Source organism: Doryrhamphus excisus, linkage group LG5 (assembly GCF_037039965.1).
Source record: "Doryrhamphus excisus strain RoL-2023G ecotype Guam linkage group LG5, RoL_Dexc_Guam_v1.1, whole genome shotgun sequence".
Lineage (NCBI taxonomy): Eukaryota > Metazoa > Chordata > Actinopteri > Syngnathiformes > Syngnathidae > Doryrhamphus > Doryrhamphus excisus.
Genome location: NC_136361.1, coordinates 4,084,897 through 4,098,330, shown reverse-complemented (window position 1 = coordinate 4,098,330; position 13,434 = coordinate 4,084,897). Strand labels below are relative to the sequence as shown.

General features: G+C 38.4%; 1 protein-coding gene across 2 annotated transcripts in view; it reads right to left on the bottom strand.

Moving 5' to 3' along the window:
- Nucleotides 1-13,401, bottom strand: part of zfhx4 (zinc finger homeobox 4) — a 120,368-nt gene extending 106,967 nt beyond the window's left edge. Inside the window, exons 1-2 of one of the 2 annotated variants that reach the window (XM_058059539.2) lie at nucleotides 13,076-13,401; nucleotides 10,880-11,286 (exon numbers count right to left, since the gene is read on the bottom strand). The gene's annotated coding sequence lies outside the window, so the exon portion shown is untranslated. The remainder of the gene's footprint in view (nucleotides 1-10,879; nucleotides 11,287-13,075) is intronic. The other variant, XM_058059540.2, reaches the window with a different exon arrangement.
- Between the last annotated feature and the right edge of the window lie 33 nt (nucleotides 13,402-13,434).

The window sequence follows — 13,434 nt, the reverse complement described above, 5'->3', positions numbered from 1 at the left end:
GAAAAATGTTAATAATTTCTGCCTATTTTTTTCTCATGTTATTACAGCTTTTGTTATACTTTTAAAATACTTTTTTTCTTCACAATATGACAACTTTATTCTGGTAAAATTGCGACTTTTTGCACAGTTGTTATAATAGCCTTATTCTTCTAATATTTTGACGTTATTCTTATAAAATGACTGCTCTTTTCTTCAATATTTGTAGATTTTTTTTTCCATTTATGGCACCGAGGGCCATCAAAAAAAACAACAGCGGGTTGCAAAAGGCCCCCGGGCCACACTTTGGACCACACTGATAATAAATAATGATGACTGGCATCCTTCCAGATACATGCAGTTGGGTGGTTGTTATAATAAGTATAAATAAATACCATTTATAATGAATCTATCAAACGATGCCCATCCGTCAGCACTTGTTTGCTTTTTTTAACAATTCCTGCACAGCCTGCTTCTATCTGCTCCATCTAAACTGAGATGAAACAAGACAAAGCTCCCCCCTCTCTTATTTAGTCTAGGGGCAGAGCGCTGATTCATCAGCCAAAACCACGTAGCAAAACCACCCCTGTTAATACCTACAATTTCATACACAGGAACATTCCTTCTTACCCGCTTCTGCTCTTCTTCGTCTTCTATCCTGTCACACAAAAAGCCTCTTTTTTCCTCTCTGCTTTCCTTCTTTTTTAAAGCAAATAATTATTCCACGGCCGGTGCCAGGCAGGAGTGGGATGTGGAGACACATGCTTGCCTGTTTTAGATCATTCCGCTACTAGTTTTTCCATTTAATAGAAATATGCACTTAATTACCGATAAGGTTCTTTTGCAGGCTTATTGTTATTAGTCGGGTTAAATTCTTTAGTAAACTTGTCTCATTTTTCATTACCGTGTTGTTTAAACCCGCCGGTTATGCATAATTAATTAGCCACTTATTCCCTGACGAGTTACTGGGATCCAATTGCCTGCAGGAATACGTAACGCCAATCATCAGGGTTTACATTAACGGCGTACGCACGCACGCCCCGGACAGGATAAGTGATTTCACGCGGGGTGAAATACAAATGTGTGGATTTTTATTAATTTGATACACAACGGTGTCCTCTACTCGCTAATGTGCAAAAATGTCCTGTGACTCGCCTTCTTCAATTTGAGTCTTTGTCCCCCCTCCCCCGCCGGGGGGGAAACAAGGAGGGGAATGTATCGTCCGTCATGAGACTTCTTGTGCTATTGTGTGGCGTTTGGGCTGCGTGTTTGTTCATTCGTCGCCATTTCCTGTTCTAATTTATGGCGGCTTTTCCTGCTCTGACCTTCAAGCGACACGCAAGGGGTGTCCAAATTTTTTTTTTTCCCGTCACTTCCAGAATAGATATGCTAGTAAGGTATGATTACTGTACATATTTCAAGGTGTAATACAAGCGGAAGTGTACTTATTAACAGTATCAACTTTTTTTCAAAATATTTCAACACCGTTTAAAAAAATTTTCGACAATTTTAATTTTGTGAAATCATAAAATTATAACCTTCCCCCTCAAACAAATTTTTAAAAAATTAAAAAAATATCTCATAATATTCAGATTTTTTTTTTACAAATAACAATTTTTTTCTTTATTTTTAAATTAAAATTTACAATTTATTTAGCCTCATGATATTTACAAAAATGCAAAAAAAAAATTCTGGATAGAATACGATTTATTCCTCTTAATATTTTGACTTTATTCCTTGTAAAACTTCAAGTATTTTTTGCTCCATTTCAACAATTTCTTCTTGAAAATTTCCAAAATATTTTGCCAATACTCCCATAATATTATGAATATTTTTTTTTAATTTATTTTGTTTTGTTTGTTCCTCATAACTCATAACATGACTTTTAAAAACAAACTCTAATCCAATAACATGACAATATTTTTACTCATAATATTACTAGTTTATTCTGCAAAAATTTGTCGTAATATTTTGACTTTATTCTTAAAAATTACTGCAGTTTTTTTCATTTATTTTATTTTTATTTTACAACTCCATACACTTTTTAAAATATATTTTCTATATTAACTGTTACATTTGTTCACTTCCTGCTTTCCTAATATAATTTAAGTTTTTATTATTATTATTTTATTTTATTTTTGTTTAATATTTTGACTATTCTTGTAAAATTACAGCTTTTTTCATTTATTTTATTTTAATTTTACAACTCCATATACTTTTTTTTGTATATTTAATATAACTTTATTCCCATAATATTTTGACTTTATTCTCGTAACGTAACTTCTGTATTTTTCTCATAAAATCTCGTGAAATTCTGACTTCCAACTTTTTTCTTTTAATATTTTGACTTTATTCTCATCACGTAACTTCTGTATTTATTTCATAAAAACTCGTGAAATTCCGACTTCCAACTTTTTTCTTTTAATATTTTGACTTTATTCTCATCAAATCACTGCTGATTTTAGCTTTATTATTTGTAACAATGTGCCACGGAACATAAAAAAGCAGCCATGGGCCGCAAATGTCTCCCGAGCCATACTTTGGACACCCCTATCCCGACCGAAACCCCAATAAAACAAGCAACACTTTGTTGTAAAGTTGAGGAAAAGCGCTTTTTTTTTTTTTTTTTTTTTTTTTTTGCGATGAACACCCGCTGCCAACGTGACATGTCATGGCTGTCAGCAGAAGGAAGAAAGAACATGAAAGAAAAGAAAGAACACGAGAACAAAGAACATGCGCCAGACACCAGCAGAGCGACATGCAAAACAGACAATATAACATAAAAGGCAAAGGGCTTCGTTTTTTTTTTTTTTTTTTTTTTTTGTACCGCATTTTGTCCGACCAAAAAACCTGTAGACGCACAACTCAGATACGGTCCATGAAATCTCCGCACTTTGAATTTAAACCAGCATATTATTCTGCATGAAGTAGCCAATCCCGTGCTAATATTCCGGAGATGCTAAACAGGCAGTAGAGCCTGAGAAAAAGGTGAGAGGAGAAAAAAAAAATTTTCCCTGAAGAGATTGATGAAGGCTCAGTGAGATGACGGAGAAAGAGAAAAAAAATGGTAACGCAATCCCGACTGGCGCGAGACCAACAGCAACAAAAACATTTAGATAACCGGGCTCAATAATGAACGATTTCAATGAGGACAAAAATTACATTTCCTACAGATAACATGCACCCCTTCCCATAACACGGCCTTGAAAAGGAGCCTTGGAAAACCACTTCGTGCTGGCGTGTTATGCTAGCTAGCTAACTGCATTAGTGTCCTTTTACCTCACCAGAGACGCTGACTGAGGCTACGTCGACGCATTTGAAGTATTTTAAGGGGGGAAAACGCAAAAAAAAAGTCTCAGAGCACGTGAGAATACTTTAGCTCGGAAAACAGTTTTGACCTTTTTACCGCGCAAACAACTTAGCCGGTCGCTAGCTTGATTGCTAGCCTCCTTTACATCATTTATGTATGAACCTGTTATAATTCTAACAATATTTTTACATTTCTTTAGTCTTCCGTAAGCAAAAATGATATTCACACACATCGGCTTTGCTCGATTAATCGACAAGCTTCCAGTTAATCGACTAAAAAAATAATCATTTAATTATAACGCAAAAATATCAACCTAACTTTGACAAAGACGTTAAAAACTACATATTTTGTCTTTTATTTATTTGTAATGCATTAAAAAAATATATAAAATTAACTAAAATTAACTGTAATTAACTATAATAATTAATCATAATAACAATATTTTTTATTTAATTTTATAAATAAATTAAAATATATAATACAGAAAATTATCTTATTTTTAAATATATATATTTTTAAAAATATAATAATGTATATATACATTAGCATAAAAATTTTCATCGTGTTTCAGTTATATAATTAACTAGAATTAACTGTAATTAACTATAATAATCATAATAAATATTTTTAAATTAATATATAAATTAAAATATATAACAAAGAAAATGATCCTATTTTAAAAATATATATATATTTAAAAAATATATATATAATGTATGTATATTAGCATAAAAATTTGCATATTAAAATATTGGGGTAAAAATCCCAATTACCAAGAAAATATTTAATATTAATATTTATTTTAATGTATGTGTCATGTGTATGTCATGTCTATGTGTTTATTTGTAAATCATTTAAAAATATATATAATAAACTAGAATTAACTGTAATTAACTATAATAATCATAATAAATATTTTTAAATTAATAAATAAAAATATATAATAAAGAAAATGATCCTATTTTTTTAAAAATATGTATTAAAAAATATAATAATGTATATAGATTAGCATAAAAATATTTTTAATAATTATTTATTATAAATATTTATTGTATTATTTATTTATTTTATAATTATTATAATAATTTCTATAAAATGCTGTGAGACATCACATGGTTCTTCTACTTTATAGTAACGTCCGTTCAATACGATCCCTCCTCGACGTAAAACCATCGCTGTTCCGTCGCTTTAAAACGTCACCGGTGTCACCCAATGAGGGCCCACTCCAGCGAACCACTCAGGATCTACTTGATCCTGGCAGGTGGTGCAGGTCACGGCCAGATCGCTATCGCCAACCTCTCCTGTACGCCGTCAGCGCTCACTTCCTTTCACGCCAAAGTCTGTCAAGTTGCCGGAGAGAGGCAGGAAAAAAAAGAGGAGATGCGGTACGGATAAGGAGTAGAAGCCGAGAGGGAGGCTTTGTCCTTTCATTCCAGCGTGTGTTTCCTGCTCTGGTCTGAGCGCCATTTGCATATGAAAGACGGGGGGGGGGGGTGGCGTGCAAAAGGTCAAAGAAAGACGATCCTGTCCAATAACAGACAACAAAAACAGGGCCACATCGGCTTTTGTGGCGTTGCATGTTCTGCACCCCCTACCCCCCTCCACCCCACCGCCGCCGCCTCGGTCCCTCCATTCCGGGGATCATTTCCATACAGCGGACGCAATGGGCCGATGATGACGGTTGATCATAAATTAGTCGCAAAAGTCGAGTCGGGTCACATGGAAGTCATGATGGCAATTTGAAGCCGGGTGCTCACACACACGGAATTCACATAAAACACACCTGCTTCTTTCCTGCACAGTAACAACACCGTATCCTAACAAATCCCAAAATATTCCCAAAATAATTCCCTCCATGTAAATAGAAGATCCAAAGTGTCCAAAATGCGGCCCGCGACCAACTTGTCATTATTTCAAAGAAAATTATGCAAATAATGTCTGTAGCCAGCTCCACCGCTAGCTAACCTATGTTAGCGATAGCGGTTTAAAAAAACAGACTATACTTATTTTTTACAATTATGAATTATACTGCACAAAAATTGTTGTAAATTTCCGTTTGACGTAAAATACTACGCAAGTATGCAAAAGCAGTCTCTAAAACAACATTTAATCGATGATTAATCAAATTAATCGACCATTCATTTTTTTGAGACTTCAAAATCTAAATATGTTGTGGACCAAACCACTGACAGTTTCTGTTTGGTTGCTATTGATTTGGTCCATAGAGTCGAACTCGGGGGGGGTCGGGGTCGACCACCCGCTACTATGTAAAATTACGAAACACTCAACAGTTACGTTTTGTGGCTTCATACTATTTTCTTTAGTGGGCTAGGGGGGGAAAATGTCTCTTGATATGTAAAGGTGGCTAACCCCTGGTCTAGGCTCTAAACCAGGGGTCGGCAACCCTCAGCTCTTTAAAATTAAGAAACATTAAACCTCTTAAAAGTTTAGAAGCAGTTATGTTTTGTGGCTCCAGACTATTTTTCTTTACCTTTTTGAAATTTAAAGGTTGCCAACCCCTGGTTTAGGGCCTAACCCAGAGGTCGGCAACCCCTCAGCTCTGTAAAATTAAGAAAGATGAAAACTTTTAAAAGTTTATAAGCTGTTATGTTGTTTTTCTTTAGTAGGCTCAGAGGCAAAAAGTCTCTTTTGAAATGTTAAGGTTGCCGACCCCCTGTGTTAGGCCCTAAAACAGGCTAAAATTCTGTAAAATTAACAGAGATTCAAACTTTTAAAGGCTTATAAGCTGTTATGTTTGTGGCTCTCTACTATTTTTCTTAAGTGGTCGAGGGGGCAAAATGTGACTCTGGGTCTGTAAAGGTTGCCAACCCCTGGTCTAGAGCATAACGCAGGGGTCGGCAACCCGCGGCTCTGTAAAATTAGATTGAAACTTTTAAAGGTTTATAAGCTGTTATGTTTGCGGCTCTAGACTATTTTTCTTAAGTGGTCGAGGGGGCAAAATGTGACTCTGGGTCTGTAAAGGTTGCTAACCCCTGGTCTAGAGCCTAACCCAGGGGTCGGCAACCCGCAGCTCTGTAAAATTCTGTCTAATTAGATTGAAACTTTTAAAGGCTTATACGTAAGTTATGTTTGTGGTTCTAGACTATTTTTCTTCAGTGGTCAAGAGGGCAAAATGTCACTCTTGATCTGTAAAGGTTGCCAACCCCTGGTCTCGAGCCTATCCCAGGGGTCTGCAACTTACAGCTCTGTAAAATTTTATAAAATTAGATTGAAACTTTTAAAAGTTTATAAGCTTTTATGTCTTGCGACTCCAGAGTATTTTTCTTCAGTGGTCGAGGGGGCAAAATGTCAGTCTTGATCTGTAAAGGTTGCCAACCCCTGGTCGAGAGCCTAACCCAGGGGTCGGCAACCCGTGGCTCTGTAAAATTAGATTGAAACTTTTAAAGGTTTATAAACTTTTCTGTCATGCGACTCCAGACTATTTTTCTTCAGTGGTCGAGGGGGCAAAATGTCAGTCTTGATCTGTAAAGGTTGCCAACCCATGGTCTAGAGCCTAACCCAGGGGTCTGCAACCCACGGCTCTGTAAAATTCTGTTAAATTACATTGAAATTTTTCAAAGTTTATAAGCTTTTATGTCTTGCGACTCCAGACTATTTTTTTTGTGGGCTCTTTTGAGAGTAAAGTTTGTCGACTTCTGGCTAAACGATTAATTGAAATTAATCACTTGAGAAATTAACCATTAGTTGCAGCCCTACAGGCAAGTTAGTATAACAAACATATTTAGCATTTGAATAGAAAATTTTTTGGTGGATGCGCTGGTGTGTCGACACTTTTCATTTCAACACGAGTCCGCCATGTTGAAAAAACCAATGTAGGATTAATCATGCGTATTAATATTTTGTCGCACTTCATTAATCGGTGTATGCCATCTTTTATTCAAAACTTTGCACAAAGTTTAAGAAACACCCGCCTGGCGTTTACGGGGTTCCGGGTTCTCGACCGACAACAGCAGCAGGACCGATGGAGGAGGCGGGCGGGTGTAAGGGGGGTGACATGGGGGAGAGCATTTCATCTCCCTTTCATCTCTGTCACCCAGTCAAGCGTTCAATGCCCCATTGAGCGCCCGGCCAGCATTATGCAAAATAATGCTAATCCCCCTTCCCCGTGCTTTCACACTTGTATAAACTGCCGATCCTGCCTCTGAAAAGCAATTATATCAGTTTACGTTGCTGTCAAAAAAAAACAGGATTAGCATGCAAGTACTAGTAGCCGCCACCTTTTTTCCGCGTACGTATATATATATATATATACGTTCGAAGACCGCGTCCTTCACTTCCTCACTTTCTTCAGAGTCTTGTCGTCTAATCAAAAACAAATCCGCCGATGTTGTCGGTGCCAGCCTGAGCAGACGTTACACATGTGACACACCACTGAACTGGTGTCATGCAACCGTACACCCCCGCCCCCTTAAAAAAAAAACCCTTGCACATATTGCAACCACATGCACACACAGCAGACTCATTTTTTTTTCGGATAGAGAGGGGGGTAAATATGCAAATACACATATAAGAGTGTGTAAACAGGACAGTTGGGCCTTGTGTGTGTGTACTATATCTGGGGTGGGGTGGCGGCAGGGGCATGGTGGTTGGACATCCATTCTGACTGGCAGCAGATCATGGGACATTAGTCAGCACAATTAAGCATGTTGTCATGGCGACTAATGAAATTTAGCCGGGGCCAGAGATTTACATAAGCGAGGTGGGGGGTGGGGGGGGGGTTGGTTATGCGGAGCTGGCTATTATTCTTTCAACCCCGCCGCGGCGTTACAATAGAACCACTTGTACCTCGGGCCCCCACGTGTACCCACCGGCGGAGCGACAAGCTGACAATTTGCATATGTTAATATAATTAAGTGCTAATTACACCAAAACGTCGCATATTCACAAGCGGCCTAAACCCCCCCCCCCCCTCCTCCTCTGCAGAAGCGACGGAGAGTCTTGATCTTGCTCCAAGTCTTTAAGGGGAAAGTGTGTGTGGTGCCCCCAGGCCTGACACATGCAGGACCCCCCCCCCCACAACACACACACACACTACTGTTAGCCCTTCTTTCCTGACTACAGTATATTCATCAAAAATTGTGCAAAAAAAAAAAAATTTTTTTTACACTTTTTTGTACCCAAGTCTTTCACATTATAATAAATCGGCGAGGAAGCCAAGCGGTCGTGCTACAATTAGAGCCCCTTTGTGCTTCTTCCTCTCTCGCTTTCTCCTTCAAAGCCTGAATAAGGAAAATATTTGGGTTTTTTTTTTTACCCCCCCTTACGTCCCTCAGTACTGGACACACATCAGCAGATGGTACAGGAAGGAGGATTAAATAAACCTAGTGGCCTATTGGTCTGCGGGGAGTCACAGTCTCATTCAGTTGACTCTCAATGAGATGCAGTATTATGACTATGGTAATAAATACACTCCTGCTTTCCACTAATCATGACACATACGCCAGATGTTGCTCAAGCTCGCAGTATGCAAATAAAATACAGTCGGAGTATACGCCGCCGCGCGGTAAGCTACCGTGTTCGCTCGAGCGTTAGAGGCTTTCTTTTTTGAGTAATACCTGCTACTCGGATTACACGGTGTATATTATGTATATGTAACCGGACTTGTGTTTTCTTTTTCTGCCTTTTTAGGGAAATTGGGTAGTCTTTACAGTGCAAAGCAGCGATATAGACCTTCTTACTCGTAGGCCTTTAGGGGATTCGTAGAGATGAACATTAAAATGCAGAGATAGCCTTGTTGCAAAGCTTCAATTCTCTCTCTCTTTTTTCTGAGCAGCAGCAAAGGCTTCTAAATCATCCAGCCTCCTCTATTAGACGGGAGACTTATTGAGGTAGAAACCATAAAAAATGAAGAAGGGAAATTTAATCCCTGAAATATTGATTTGCACATTAATATCAGATAGGCAGAGGGCAATCTAGCTGGGTGGAAATGACACATTGTCGACCCCGAGGAGAGGCCCGAGCCAATCTTCTTGCTGCATGTGTCTCGGGGCCCAGGAGTTATAGGACAGGACTCAGCCCCCACCTTCTTCTCCCATCATCTCACCCCCCCCACTCCCCACCCCTACCCTTGTACCATCCCTCCACCCCTGGCGTGTGTGCACCCTTTAATGAAGGCTGCAATACTGCAAATGCATTAGCTTTTAATAATCGAGAAGCATTTTCAAGCCAACAGCTATTGTCCTCGGCCCATCTCTCATATATATATATATATATATATATATATATATATATATATGTGTGTGTGTGTGTACCCCCCCCCTTTCATTACTCCTCTCTACTGCTATACGCATAAAAATGAACACAGCTTAACCAACACATAAGATATCTCGAAAAACAAAAACAAGAAGCCTTTTTGTAAATAAAAAACAAAAAAAAAAAAAAACAAAGAAGACTTGAAAGGGGGGGGGGTCACTCTCAAGAAAATAAAGTGTACCCATACAGTGAGACAATAGCATCATTAACTGATGAAATTCATTGCAATTAGACCCTGAAAATGTATCCACAAACATGGGCCTCTGCTTTTTTTTTTTTTAAGTCATGTTAAAATATAAATATATATGCAATATAGTTAAATATGCATTTTTTTAATAAAAATTTATAACACTTTATATAGAAATATAATGTCATTAATTAAAAAAAACTGCAAAAATTCTAATTAGAATATTTTTTAAACATATTAGTTTGATAAATCTACAATTATTATTACTAATTTTAATAAGTATTGCATAGAATTTATAGTAAACAGTTAAAAAGTGTATTTAAAAAATGTGTAATACACTGATGGATACACACACACACACACACACACACTACATGGTATATATACTCGGGTTAGACACAGACTGGCCCTTTGGCATTTTTTTTTTTTTTTTTGTGATCGATGCCCCCCCACACCCAATCCCACCCCCTTGTCACTGTGTCCCACTTTGAGACGTGATAGAAAAAAAAATGCAAAAATTCAAACAAAATATGCAAATATAAATAAAATGTAAAAAAAAGAGAGTGAAAATTAAATGAATAAATGTTAAAATAAAAGATAAATGTTAAACTGGTTGGTTCTCCACCTGTCTTCCATTACGCTTCCACCGGGGGAACCGAGTGCTCTTCCACGGACTCGCTGTGCCACCAGCAACCGCACGATCGCTTCACGATGCCGGGTAAACTCAACCGCAGTACACCGCTATAGCAGTACAGATCATGGAAGTTTTTTTTTCTTTTCTTTTTTAATGTTAAAAACGATAACAACACTAAGAAATATGCGTTTACGGGACGTCCGGTACTCTTAACCGTAAACGCATCACACCGTGGGTCAACTTTAAAGAGGGTTATAGTGTCGGTCCGCGCGGAGCCGTGCGTAAGAGCGCCTCGGAACAACAACCAAAGCGTCCACATCCGCCTCCTTTTTGGAGTGGACTCATAAAAAAAAAGCCACCCCAGCACCTGTTATCCAAAAACTGTCCCGATGTCAGTGAACCAGCAGCCGCATAGATAATCGATAGACGAGCCGTGGATTCATGGGAGCGCACACACACACACCAACTACTCAATAAAAGTTAAAGCCGGAGAACTTACTTTCTTCCAAAGCCTCCTGCACCTCCTTTTTTTTCTTCGCTTGCGCCAAAAACGATCACATCCAGCTCAAGAAGACAATTACGCAAAAACGGAGAAACAGGTGAAAGTGGAATAATCCTCCCACAAAAAAAGGAGAAAGGTGCCACAAAAGCGTTCTATAGAGTCCCTTATTTTGGTTCCGGTGGCGGTGGAGACGACGTGTCGACCGGGGGGGAGATTCTGCTTGTCTCTCCTTTTGGACGGAGGCTCGCCAAACGCGGAGCTTGCAAAGGAAATGAAAATCCGATATGTCTTTATTCTGCTAATTATTATCGTTTTAGCCCTGCTTTTTTTTTTTTTGGGTTGAAAAAATGGCTGATTAAGTTGAGTGCGCATGTCTTTGTGTGTCCATTTCCCCGATATGCACTCTGGGAATGGGTCGAGAGACGGCGAGAGAGAGAGGGGAGAGAGAGAGGAGGGAGGGAGCAGAGGAAAGAGGAGGCGGAGAGAGAGGAGAGAGGAGAAGAAGTGTAATTAGGGAGTTGATCAACAGTCTCCGCCATGCAAATGAGGTCCGCACGGATGTGCGCGCTTTGAGGAAAAATTAAAAAAATTAAATATATTCCCTTTTATGCGCACACGCAAAAACAAACCATTTTTACGCAGCAACACAACCAAAATATCATTTAAACACCAAAAAAAACGCGTCATAAAACAATCCAACTAACTGATCTGAATCCGAATTGGACTCGAACCCATTTATGACATTAACCGGAAGTGTATACAATGTATAAAGTGTGTCTTTCAGCACTATCAAGAGCCAAAAACGCAACAAGGTCACCATACACAAAAAAAAAAAAAAAAAAAAACAAGCAGCCTTTTTGCGCAAACTCTCCCCTCACAAAAAAACACGAATCCGTCCAAACAGAACAAAATCAAGACTTGGTGGGGTGGACACAAAAAAATCGAAGCTGGGGGGTGAATTGAACCGGGGCTTTGGGATGTCATGATAAGGCTGGATTGAACTGTACTAGCTCCACTCTGCGCCCTGCAAAGCGCACGGACTGGACCGCAACGTGCGTAAAAGTGGATCCATTTCTTCTTATTAAATATGTTTTTATTTAAATTTTTAAACACAATGGAAGTCATGGTTGTCGTTTTTGGGTTTTTTTTTCCGACAAACTGCTGCAGATTCCTCCCTGTCCTGTAGGGGGGGTTCCGCAGCCTTCCAAACCCGGGAGGCTGCGCTCACATTCGGGCTAAAAGACTCCAGTTGAACCGCTGGATGTGCAAGTGCGGATCTCCGCTCATCATTGCTTGCTTTATAAACACCTCAACATCAGGACTACATTCACTGTAAACTGCGTTTTTTTATATTCTTAATGACTTTTTTTTCGTTTTTTGGTTTTGGTTCATAAAGGCGAGAAAAGAGGATTTAAGGATGTAATGTTGTTTATCTTTTGGTTAAATCCTTCTTCTCTTCCCCCGGCTCAGACATCCAGCACCATGCCTCCCCTCCCTTTGCCTTGCCTTGCCTGCACACGATGCTCTTTCTCCGGAGGACCGCTTTAGAATAAACCGGCTTAAGTTCATATTTCGTTCGTTTATTGTGTGCGTTTTCGGTTCATTATGCGTAAAAGCTGCAGTTATGTGCAATGAAAATGCTTAAAAATGTCCAAAATAGAGCAAAAATATGTATTTTTTTCATAAAACGAATAATTGTGGAATATTTTCCATAATAAAACATCACATCAGAAAATAAAAAAGCGTTTTTTCTACTATAAAATGCATATTTTATTTTTTTTGTATTATTGCATTATTAATAAACAGAACACTGCTTCTTTGCAATGTGCTTGGAAAAAGGTGCACCTTGGGGGTAGCACACCGCTGACCCCCCCTGTGTGCCTCACAAGGGGTCCACACAAAAACACGCCAAAACCCCACAGCCGTGACCCACTGACCAAGTCTCTCACACATACACAAAAAAAACCACACAAATCAGCATTTAAAGGCCCATAACACACACACAATATTGATATTCAACACATTAAAAATAATAATCTATATTTAATAATAACTTAGAAATAAAAAAACACACTCTTTTGTGTATATAACATAAAGAAAAAAACGAAAAATTATATTTTGGTCAGAAAATATGACAGCACTACATAAAATATGCAATATTTTCTATTTAAAAATAAAAAATTCACATCTTACCTCGTTTAAAATCAGCCTCCAAATCACCCCAAAAAAATGACAAAAACGCAAGATAAAAAGTAGACACCTTTGGTATAAAGCATTCCGTTTTTGCAGCCTTTTTCTCTTTTTGCGGCAGTAGCGATCCGATAACAGCATATGGAAAGTGTTGTTCAAAATGCGCACATTTGGCACATTGTCATTGAGAGCAAAAGAGGAGCAGTGATGCGCTCCTCCGACGCGCCAAATGAGTTGCGGATTGGACGCAGCCCGCCTCGGTTTGCAGACTTATCCCACTTTAATTTAATATTCCGCAATCACACACACTAGTCATGGCATATAATTCAAGTCGAAAAAATTCACTGGGAAAGGAAGTGCTT